General features: G+C 43.3%; 1 long non-coding RNA gene across 2 annotated transcripts; it reads left to right on the top strand.

Annotated features, from left to right (window-relative positions):
• The first annotated feature begins 552 nt into the window (after window positions 1-552).
• Window positions 553-10,115, top strand: LOC135531037 (uncharacterized). Of its 2 annotated transcripts, none has more exons than XR_010453939.1 (3): window positions 553-719; window positions 8,325-8,360; window positions 10,065-10,115. It is a non-coding gene; the product is annotated as an uncharacterized LOC135531037 (long non-coding RNA). The 2 variants fall into 2 exon arrangements; XR_010453940.1 differs by lacking the exon at window positions 10,065-10,115 and adding an exon at window positions 8,444-8,453.
• Window positions 10,116-10,328: the final 213 nt, after the last annotated feature.

The following is a 10,328-nucleotide window of genomic DNA, read 5'->3' as shown; positions in this document are numbered from 1 at the left end:
ACACACACACACACACACACACACACACACACACACACACACACACACTTAAACAAATGAAAAAGTCTTTATGTACATGGGTTGAAATTAAATGATTTCCCTCTCCCTCTTCTCCTTTCTCCCCAATTTCCCTCTTCTACCCCTCCCTCTTCTCCTTTCTCCCCCTTCTCTGCCTTCCCCTCCTCCTTTCTCCCCCTTCTCTGCCTTCCCCTCTCCTACCCCTCCCTTCTCCTCCTTTCTCCCCCTTTCTCTGCCTTCCCTCTCTCCTACCCCTCCCTCTTCTCCTTTCTCCCCCTTCTCTGCCTTCCCCTCTCTCCTACCCCTCCCTCTTCCTTTCTCCCCCTTCTGCCTTCCCCTCTCTCCTACCCCTCCCTCTTCCTTTCTCCCCTTCTCTGCCTTCCCCTCTCCTACCCCTCCCTCTTCTCCTTTCTCCCCCTTCTGCCTTCCCTCTCTCCTACCCCTCCCTCTCCTCCTTTCTCCCCCTTCTCTGCCTTCCCCCTCCCTCTCCTACCCCCCCCTCTCCTCCTTTCTCCCCCTTCCAGAGGAGCCCAGTGGGTTTCAGACCAGAGGATTCAACACGGACCTCCCTGATGTCTCTGTCTCACTACACTCCTCAGGTACCTCTCTCTCCCCCCTCCCAGAGGAGCCCAGTGGGTTCCAGACCAGAGGATTCAACATGGACCTCCCTGATGTCTCTGTCTCACTACATCACTCCTCAGGTACCCCTCTCTCCCTATCTCTCTCTCTCCCCCTATCTCTCGCTCTCTCTCTCTCTCCCCTATCTCTCTCCCTCTCTCTCTCCAACAGCAGAAAACAGAATAGCCTGCATCCCAAATGGCATCCTACCCTATGGTCACTGCACTATATAGGGAATAGAGCCCTATGGTCACTGCACTATATCGGGAATTAGAGCCCTAGCGGTGAAGCTAACTACTGGAACTACACACTACTGTTTAACCATGCAGCGGTGTAGCTAACTACTGGAACTACACACTACTGTTTTACCATGTAGCGGTGTAGCTAACTACTGGAACTACACTACTGTTTAACCATGTAGCTAACTACTGGAACTACACTACTGTTTTACCATGTAGCGGTGTAGCTAACTACTGGAACTACACACTGCTGTTTTACCATGTAGCTAACTACTGGAACTACACACTACTGTTTAACCATGAAGCTAACTACTGGAACTACACACTACTGTTTTACCATGTAGCGGTGTAGCTAACTACTGGAACTACACACTACTGTTTTACCATGTAGCGGTGTCGCGAACTACTGAAACTACACACTACTGTTTTACCATGTAGCGGTGTAGCTAACTACTGGAACTACACACTACTGTTTAACCATGAAGCTAACTACTGGAACTACACACTACTGTTTTACCATGTAGCTAACTACTGGAACTACACACTACTGTTTTACCATGTAGCGGTGTAGCTAACTACTGGAACTACACACTACTGTTTTACCATGTAGCGGTGTAGCTAACTACTGGAACTACACACTACTGTTTTACCATGTAGCGGTGTAGCTAACTACTGGAACTACTCTACTGTTTTACCATGTAGCGGTGTAGCTAACTACTGGAACTACTCTACTGTTTTACCATGTAGCGTGTAGCTAACTACTGGAACTACTCTACTGTTTTACCATGTAGCAGTGTAGCTAACTACTGGAACTACATAACTACTGTTTTACCATGTAGCTAACTACTGGAACTACACACTGCTGTTTTACCATGTAGCTAACTACTGGACCTACACACTACTGTTTTACCATGTAGCTAACTACTGGAGCTACACACTACTGTTTTACCATGTAGCTAACTACTGGAACTACACACTACTGTTTAACCATGTAGCGGTGTAGCTAACTACTGGAACTACACACTACTGTTTTACCATGTAGCTAACTACTGGAACTACACACTACTGTTTAACCATGTAGCTAACTACTGGAACTACACACTACTGTTTTACCATGCAGCGGTGTAGCTAACTACTGGAACTACACACTACTGTTTTACCATGTAGCGGTGTAGCTAACTACTGGAACTACACTACTGTTTAACCATGTAGCTAACTACTGGAACTACACACTACTGTTTTACCATGTAGCGGTGTAGCTAACTACTGGAACTACACACTACTGGTTAACCATGTAGCTAACTACTGGAACTACACACTACTGTTTTACCATGTAGCTAACTACTGGAACTACACACTACTGTTTAACCATGTAGCGGTGTACCTAACTACTGGAACTACACACTACTGTTTTACCATGTAGCGTGTAGCTAACTGCTGGAACTACACTCTACTGTTTTACCATGTAGCAGTGTAGCTAACTGCTGGAACTACACTCTACTGTTTTACCATGTAGCTAACTACTGGAACTACACACTACTGTTTTACCATGTAGCTAACTACTGGAACTACACACTACTGTTTTACCGTGTAGCTAACTACTGGAACTACACACTACTATTTTACCATGTAGCGGTGTAGCTAACTACTGGAACTACACACTACTGTTTTACCATGTAGCCGTGTAGCTAACTACTGGAACTACACACTACTGTTTCACCATGTAGCTAACTACTGGAACTACACACTACCGTTTAACCATGTAGCTAACTACTGGAACTACACACTACTGTTTTACCATGTAGCTAACTACTGGACCTACACACTACTGTTTAACCATGTACCTAACTACTGGAACTACACACTACTGTTTTACCATGTAGCGGTGTAGCTAACTACTGGAACTACACACTACTGTTTTACCATGTAGCGGTGTAGCTAACTACTGGAACTACACTCTACTGTTTTACCATGTAGCGGTGAAGCTAACTACTGGAACTACACTCTACTGTTTTACCATGTAGCGGTGAAGCTAACTACTGGAACTACACACTACTGTTTAACCATGTAGCTAACTACTGGAACTACACGCTACTGTTTTACCAAGTAGCGGTGTGGCTAGACAGACAGGCACTACACTTCTCCGTTCAGTAGTGGGGCTAGAGACAGGCACTACACTTGTCCGTTCAGTAGTGGGTCTAGGAGACAGGCACTACACTTCTCCGTTCAGTAGTGGGGCTAGGAGACAGGCACTACACTTCTCCGTTCAGTAGTGGGGCTAGAGACAGGCACTACACTTCTCCGTTCAGTAGTGGGTCTAGAGACAAACTACACTTCTCAGTTCAGTAGTGGGGCTAGAGACAGGCACTACACTTCTCCGTTCAGTAGTGGGGCTAGAGACAGGCACTACACTTCTCCGTTCAGTAGTGGGGCTAGAGACAGGCACTACACTTCTCCGTTCAGTAGTGGGTCTAGAGACAGGCACTACACTTCTCAGTTCAGTAGTGGGTCTAGAGACAGGCACTACACTTCTCCGTTCAGTAGTGGGGCTAGAGACAGGCACTACACTTCTCCGTTCAGTAGTGGGTCTAGAGACCGGCACCACACTTCTCCATTCAGTAGTGGGTCTAGAGACAGGCACTACACCTCTCCGTTCAGTAGTGGGGCTAGAGACAGGCACTACACTTGTCTGTTCAGTAGTGGGTCTAGAGACCGGCACTACACTTCTCCGTTCAGTAGTGGGGCTAGAGACAGGCACTGCACTTCTCCGTTCAGTAGTGGGGCTAGAGACAGGCACTACACTTCTCCGTTCAGTAGTGGGTCTAGAGACAGGCACTACACTTGTCTGTTCAGTAGTGGGTCTAGAGACCGGCACTACACTTCTCCGTTCAGTAGTGGGGCTAGAGACAGGCACTACACTTCTCCGTTCAGTAGTGGGGCTAGAGACAGGCACTACACTTCTCCGTTCAGTAGTGGGTCTAGAGACAGGCACTACACTTCTCCGTTCAGTAGTGGGTCTAGAGACAAACTACACTTCTCCGTTCAGTAGTGGGTCTAGAGACAGGCACTACACTTCTCCGTTCAGTAGTGGGTCTAGAGACAAACTACACTTCTCCGTTCAGTAGTGGGTCTAGAGACAGGCACTACACTTCTCCGTTCAGTAGTGGGGCTAGAGACAGGCACTACACTTCTCTGTTCAGTAGTGGGTCTAGAGACAGGCACTACACTTCTCCGTTCAGTAGTGGGGCTAGAGACAGGCACTACACTTCTCAGTTCAGTAGTGGGGTCAGAGACAAACTACACTTCTCCGTTCAGTAGTGGGTCTAGAGACAGGCACTACACTTCTCCGTTCAGTAGTGGGGCTAGAGACAGGCACTACACTTCTCTGTTCAGTAGTGGGGCTAGAGACAGGCACTACACTTCTCCGTTCAGTAGTGGGGCTAGAGACAGGCACTACACTTCTCCGCAGTTCAGTAGTGGGGCTAGAGACAGGCACTACACTTCTCAGTTCAGTAGTGGGTCTAGAGACAGGCACTACACTTCTCCGTTCAGTAGTGGGGCTAGAGACAGGCACTACACTTCTCAGTTCAGTAGTGGGTCTAGAGACAGGCACTACACTTCTCCGTTCAGTAGTGGGGCTAGAGACAGGCACTACACTTCTCAGTTCAGTATTGGGTCAGAGACAGGCACTACACTTGTCCGTTCAGTAGTGGGGCTAGAGACAGGCACTACACTTCTCAGTTCAGTAGTGGGTCTAGAGACAGGCACTACACTTCTTGTCCGTTCAGTAGTGGGGCTAGAGACAGGCACTACACTTGTCCGTTCAGTAGTGGGGCTAGAGACAGGCACTACACTTCTCTGTTCAGTAGTGGGTCTGGAGACAGGCACTACACTTCTCCGTTCAGTAGTGGGGCTAGAGACAGGCACTACACTTCTCTGTTCAGTAGTGGGGCTAGAGACAGGCACTACACTTCTCCGTTCAGTAGTGGGTCTGGAGACAGGCACTACACTTGTCCGTTCAGTAGTGGGTCTAGAGACAGGCACTACACTTCTCCGTTCAGTAGTGGGGCTAGACAGACAGGCACTACACTTCTCTGTTCAGTAGTGGGGCTAGAGACAGGCACTACACTTCTCCATTCAGTAGTGGGGCTAGAGACAGGCACTACACTTCTCAGTTCAGTAGTGGGTCTAGAGACAGGCACTACACTTCTCAGTTCAGTAGTGGGTCTAGAGACAGGCACTACACTTCTCCGTTCAGTAGTGGGGCTAGAGACAGGCACTACACTTCTCAGTTCAGTATTGGGTCTAGAGACAGGCACTACACTTGTCCGTTCAGTAGTGGGGCTAGAGACAGGCACTACACTTCTCAGTTCAGTAGTGGGTCTAGAGACAGGCACTACACTTGTCCGTTCAGTAGTGGGGCTAGAGACAGGCACTACACTTGTCCGTTCAGTAGTGGGGCTAGAGACAGGCACTACACTTCTCTGTTCAGTAGTGGGTCTGGAGACAGGCACTCTTCAGTAGTGGGGCTAGAGACAGGCACTACACTTCTCTGTTCAGTAGTGGGGCTAGAGACAGGCACTACACTTCTCAGTTCAGTATTGGGTCTAGAGACAGGCACTACACTTGTCCGTTCAGTAGTGGGGCTAGAGACAGGCACTACACTTCAGTTCAGTAGTGGGTCTAGAGACAGGCACTACACTTGTCCGTTCAGTAGTGGGGTAGAGACAGGCACTACACTTGTCCGTTCAGTAGTGGGGCTAGAGACAGGCACTACACTTCTCCGTTCAGTAGTGGGTCTGGAGACAGGCACTACACTTCTCCGTTCAGTAGTGGGCTAGAGACAGGCACTACACTTCTCTGTTCAGTAGTGGGGCTAGAGACAGGCACTACACTTCTCCCGTTCAGTAGTGGGTCTGGAGACAGGCACTACACTTGTCCGTTCAGTAGTGGGTCTAGAGACAGGCACTACACTTCTCCGTTCAGTAGTGGGGCTAGACAGACAGGCACTACACTTCTCTGTTCAGTAGTGGGGCTAGAGACAGGCACTACACTTCTCCATTCAGTAGTGGGGCTAGAGACAGGCACTACACTTCTCAGTTCAGTAGTGGGTCTAGAGACAGGCACTACACTTCTCAGTTCAGTAGTGGGTCTAGAGACAGGCACTACACTTCTCCGTTCAGTAGTGGGGCTAGAGACAGGCACTACACTTCTCAGTTCAGTATTGGGTCTAGAGACAGGCACTACACTTGTCCGTTCAGTAGTGGGGCTAGAGACAGGCACTACACTTCTCAGTTCAGTAGTGGGTCTAGAGACAGGCACTACACTTGTCCGTTCAGTAGTGGGGCTAGAGACAGGCACTACACTTGTCCGTTCAGTAGTGGGGCTAGAGACAGGCACTACACTTCTCTGTTCAGTAGTGGGTCTGGAGACAGGCACTACACTTCTCCGTTCAGTAGTGGGGCTAGAGACAGGCACTACACTTCTCTGTTCAGTAGTGGGGGGCTAGAGACAGGCACTACACTTCTCCGTTCAGCAGTGGGTCTGGAGACAGGCACTACACTTGTCCGTTCAGTAGTGGGTCTAGAGACAGGCACTACACTTCTCCGTTCAGTAGTGGGGCTAGACAGACAGGCACTACACTTCTCTGTTCAGTAGTGGGGCTAGAGACAGGCACTACACTTCTCCATTCAGTAGTGGGGCTAGAGACAGGCACTACACTTCTCAGTTCAGTAGTGGGTCTAGAGACAGGCACTACACTTCTCCGTTCAGTAGTGGGGCTAGAGACAGGCACTACACTTCTCCGTTCAGTAGTGGGGCTAGAGACAGGCACTACACTTTCCGTATTGGGTCTAGAGACAGGCACTACACTTGTCCGTTCAGTAGTGGGGCTAGAGACAGGCACTACACTTCTCAGTTCAGTAGTGGGTCTAGAGACAGGCACTACACTTGTCCGTTCAGTAGTGGGGCTAGAGACAGGCACTACACTTGTCCGTTCAGTAGTGGGGCTAGAGACAGGCACTACACTTCTGTTCAGTAGTGGGTCTGGAGACAGGCACTACACTTCTCCGTTCAGTAGTGGGGCTAGAGACAGGCACTACACTTCTCTGTTCAGTAGTGGGGCTAGAGACAGGCACTACACTTCTCCGTTCAGTAGTGGGTCTGGAGACAGGCACTACACTTCTCCGTTCAGTAGTGGGGCTAGAGACAGGCACTACACTTCTCTGTTCAGTAGTGGGGCTAGAGACAGGCACTACACTTCTCCGTTCAGTAGTGGGTCTAGAGACAGGCACTACACTTCTCCGTTCAGTAGTGGGTCTGGAGACAGGCACTACACTTCTCTGTTCAGTAGTGGGGCTAGAGACAGGCACTACACTTCTTTTTCAGTAGTGGGTCTGGAGACAGGCACTACACTTCTCTGTTCAGTAGTGGGTCAGACAGGCACTACACTTCTCTGTTCAGTAGTGGGTCTAGAGACAGGCACTACACTTCTCCGTTCAGTAGTGGGTCTAGAGACAAACTACACTTCTCAGTTCAGTAGTGGGTCTAGAGACAGGCACTACACTTCTCCGTTCAGTAGTGGGTCTAGAGACAAACTACACTTCCGTTCAGTAGTGGGGCTAGAGACAGGCACTACACTTCTCCGTTCAGTATCGGGGAAAGACTCCATGAAGTGATGTACAGTGTATTGAAATACATCCCCATGTCAACGGGGCATTAGGCTGACTCACTAATGCAAGATAGCCTGAAGAATATAAGTGAAACGGACATGTAGCCTGTAGACTGAGCCTGTAGCCTTAGACACGCACATGTAGCCTGTGACACGTACATGTAGCCTGTGACACGTACCTGTAGCCTGTGACACGTACCTGTAGCCTGTGACACGTACCTGTAGCCTGTAAAACTTACCTGTAGCCTGTGAAACGTACCTGTAGCCTGTAGCCTGTGACACGTACCTGTAGCCTGTGACACGTACCTGTAGCCTGTGACACGTACCTGTAGCCTGTGACACGTACCTGTAGCCTGTAGCCTGTGAAACTTACCTGTAGCCTGTGAAACTTACCTGTAGCCTGTGAAACTTACCTGTAGCCTGTAGCCTGTGAAACTTACCTGTAGCCTGTGAAACTTACCTGTAGCCTGTGAAACTTACCTGTAGCCTGTAGCCTGTGAAACTTACCTGTAGCCTGTAGCCTGTGACACGTACATGTAGCCTGTGACACGTACCTGTAGCCTGTGACACGTACATGTAGCCTGTGACACGTACCTGTAGCCTGTGACACGTACATGTAGCATGTAGATATACATTTCACAAGAATGACACATTTAACTTCTCCCAGTGTTCAGTAATTGTTAGCTTGGTGAACTATATTTTCAGAGTAGCTTCCTCAACTGTGTGTGTGTGTGTGTGTGTGTGTGTTGTAGTAGTAATGTTGTGTTTTCAATGAACAGGCCTGTTGTCACCTATTCATGAAGAGAAGACTGCAGGTAAGGAACACACACACAGGAACACACACACACACACACAAAGGAACACACACACTGACCTTGCTACATGTGTGTGTTCTCAGAGGACGAGCCTGGTCAGGGTTACTACGGTAATGACACAGGTGAGAGTTCTAAAGACAATGTTCATTAATGAATTAATACCTATAATAATATATTAATACCTATAATATATATTAATACATAACAATATATATTAATACCTATAATATATAGTAATACATATAATAATATATATATAAATACCTATAATAATATATATAAATACCTATAATAATATATATATAAATACCTATAATAATATATATAAATACCTATAATAATATATATTAATACATATAACAATATATATATTAATACCTATAATATATAGTAATACATATAATAATATATATATAAATACCTATAATAATATATATATATTAATACCTATAATATATAGTAATACATATAATAATATATATATAAATACCTATAATAATATATATAAATACCTATAATAATATATATTAATACATATAACAATATATATATTAATACCTATAATATATATTAATACCTATAATAATATATTAAAACCTATAATATATATATTAATACCTATAATAATATATATATTAATACATATAATAATATATATATTAATACATATAATAATATATATATTAATACCTATAATAATATATATATTAATACCTATAATAATATATATATTAATACCTATAATAATATATATATTAATACATATAATAATATATATATTAATACATATAATAATATATATATTAATACATATAATAATATATATATTAATACATATAATAATATATATATTAATACCTATAATAATATATATATTAATACATATAATAATATATATATTAATACCTATAATAATATATATTAATACATATAATAATATATATTAATACCTATAATAATATATATATTAATACCTATAATAATATATTAATACCTATAATAATATATATATTAATACCTATAATAATATATTAATACCTATAATAATATATATATTAATACCTATAATAATATATATATTAATACATATAATAATATATATATTAATACATATAATAATATATATATTAATACATATAATAATATATATATTAATACATATAATAATATATATATATATATATATATATAAATACCTATAATAATATATATATTAATACATATAATAATATATATATATATATATAAATACCTATAATAATATATATTTATATATATAAATACCTATAATAATATATATAAATACCTATAATAATATATATAAATACCTATAATAATATATATTAATACCTATAATAATATATATTAATACATATAATAATATATATATATTAATACCTATAATAATATATATAAATACCTATAATAATATTCTCTCTCTGTATCTCCTGTGTCTCTGTGTGTCTCTCTCTGTGTGTCTCTCTCTGTGTCTCTGTCTCTCTATCTCTCTCTCTCTGTGTGTCTCTCTTCTCTAGCGCTATAATAACCTAAAATATAAAAAATAGATTTATAAAAAAATATATATATAATAATATATATATATTAATACCTATAATAATATATATTAATACCTATAATAATATATATTAATACAAACTAACATCTCTCTGCCACTCCACTCTCTCTCTCTCTCTCTCTCTCTAGCGCTCCACCACCGTGGCCACCCTCTCCACTCATCCCTTTCTCCTGAAGAGCTCTAGATGAACAGAGCAGAAGACAGGAACTCCTGAATGCTGTCTTGATGGGGGGGGTTATTTCCCTCCTGGGTCCTGGAGATCCTCAACAGACCCCGAAGGACATTTCCCCCCCACGAGGACAAAGACTAGTTTAGGTTTAGGGAAAAATAGGATTTTATATGGAAAAACATTGTGTGTGTGTGTGTGTGTGTGTGCTGATACGTACAACAGT

Source organism: Oncorhynchus masou, unplaced genomic scaffold (assembly GCF_036934945.1).
Source record: "Oncorhynchus masou masou isolate Uvic2021 unplaced genomic scaffold, UVic_Omas_1.1 unplaced_scaffold_1498, whole genome shotgun sequence".
Taxonomy (NCBI): Eukaryota; Metazoa; Chordata; class Actinopteri; order Salmoniformes; family Salmonidae; genus Oncorhynchus; species Oncorhynchus masou.
Note: the sequence above shows the minus strand (reverse complement) of the source record. Positions and strands in the feature narration are given on the sequence as shown.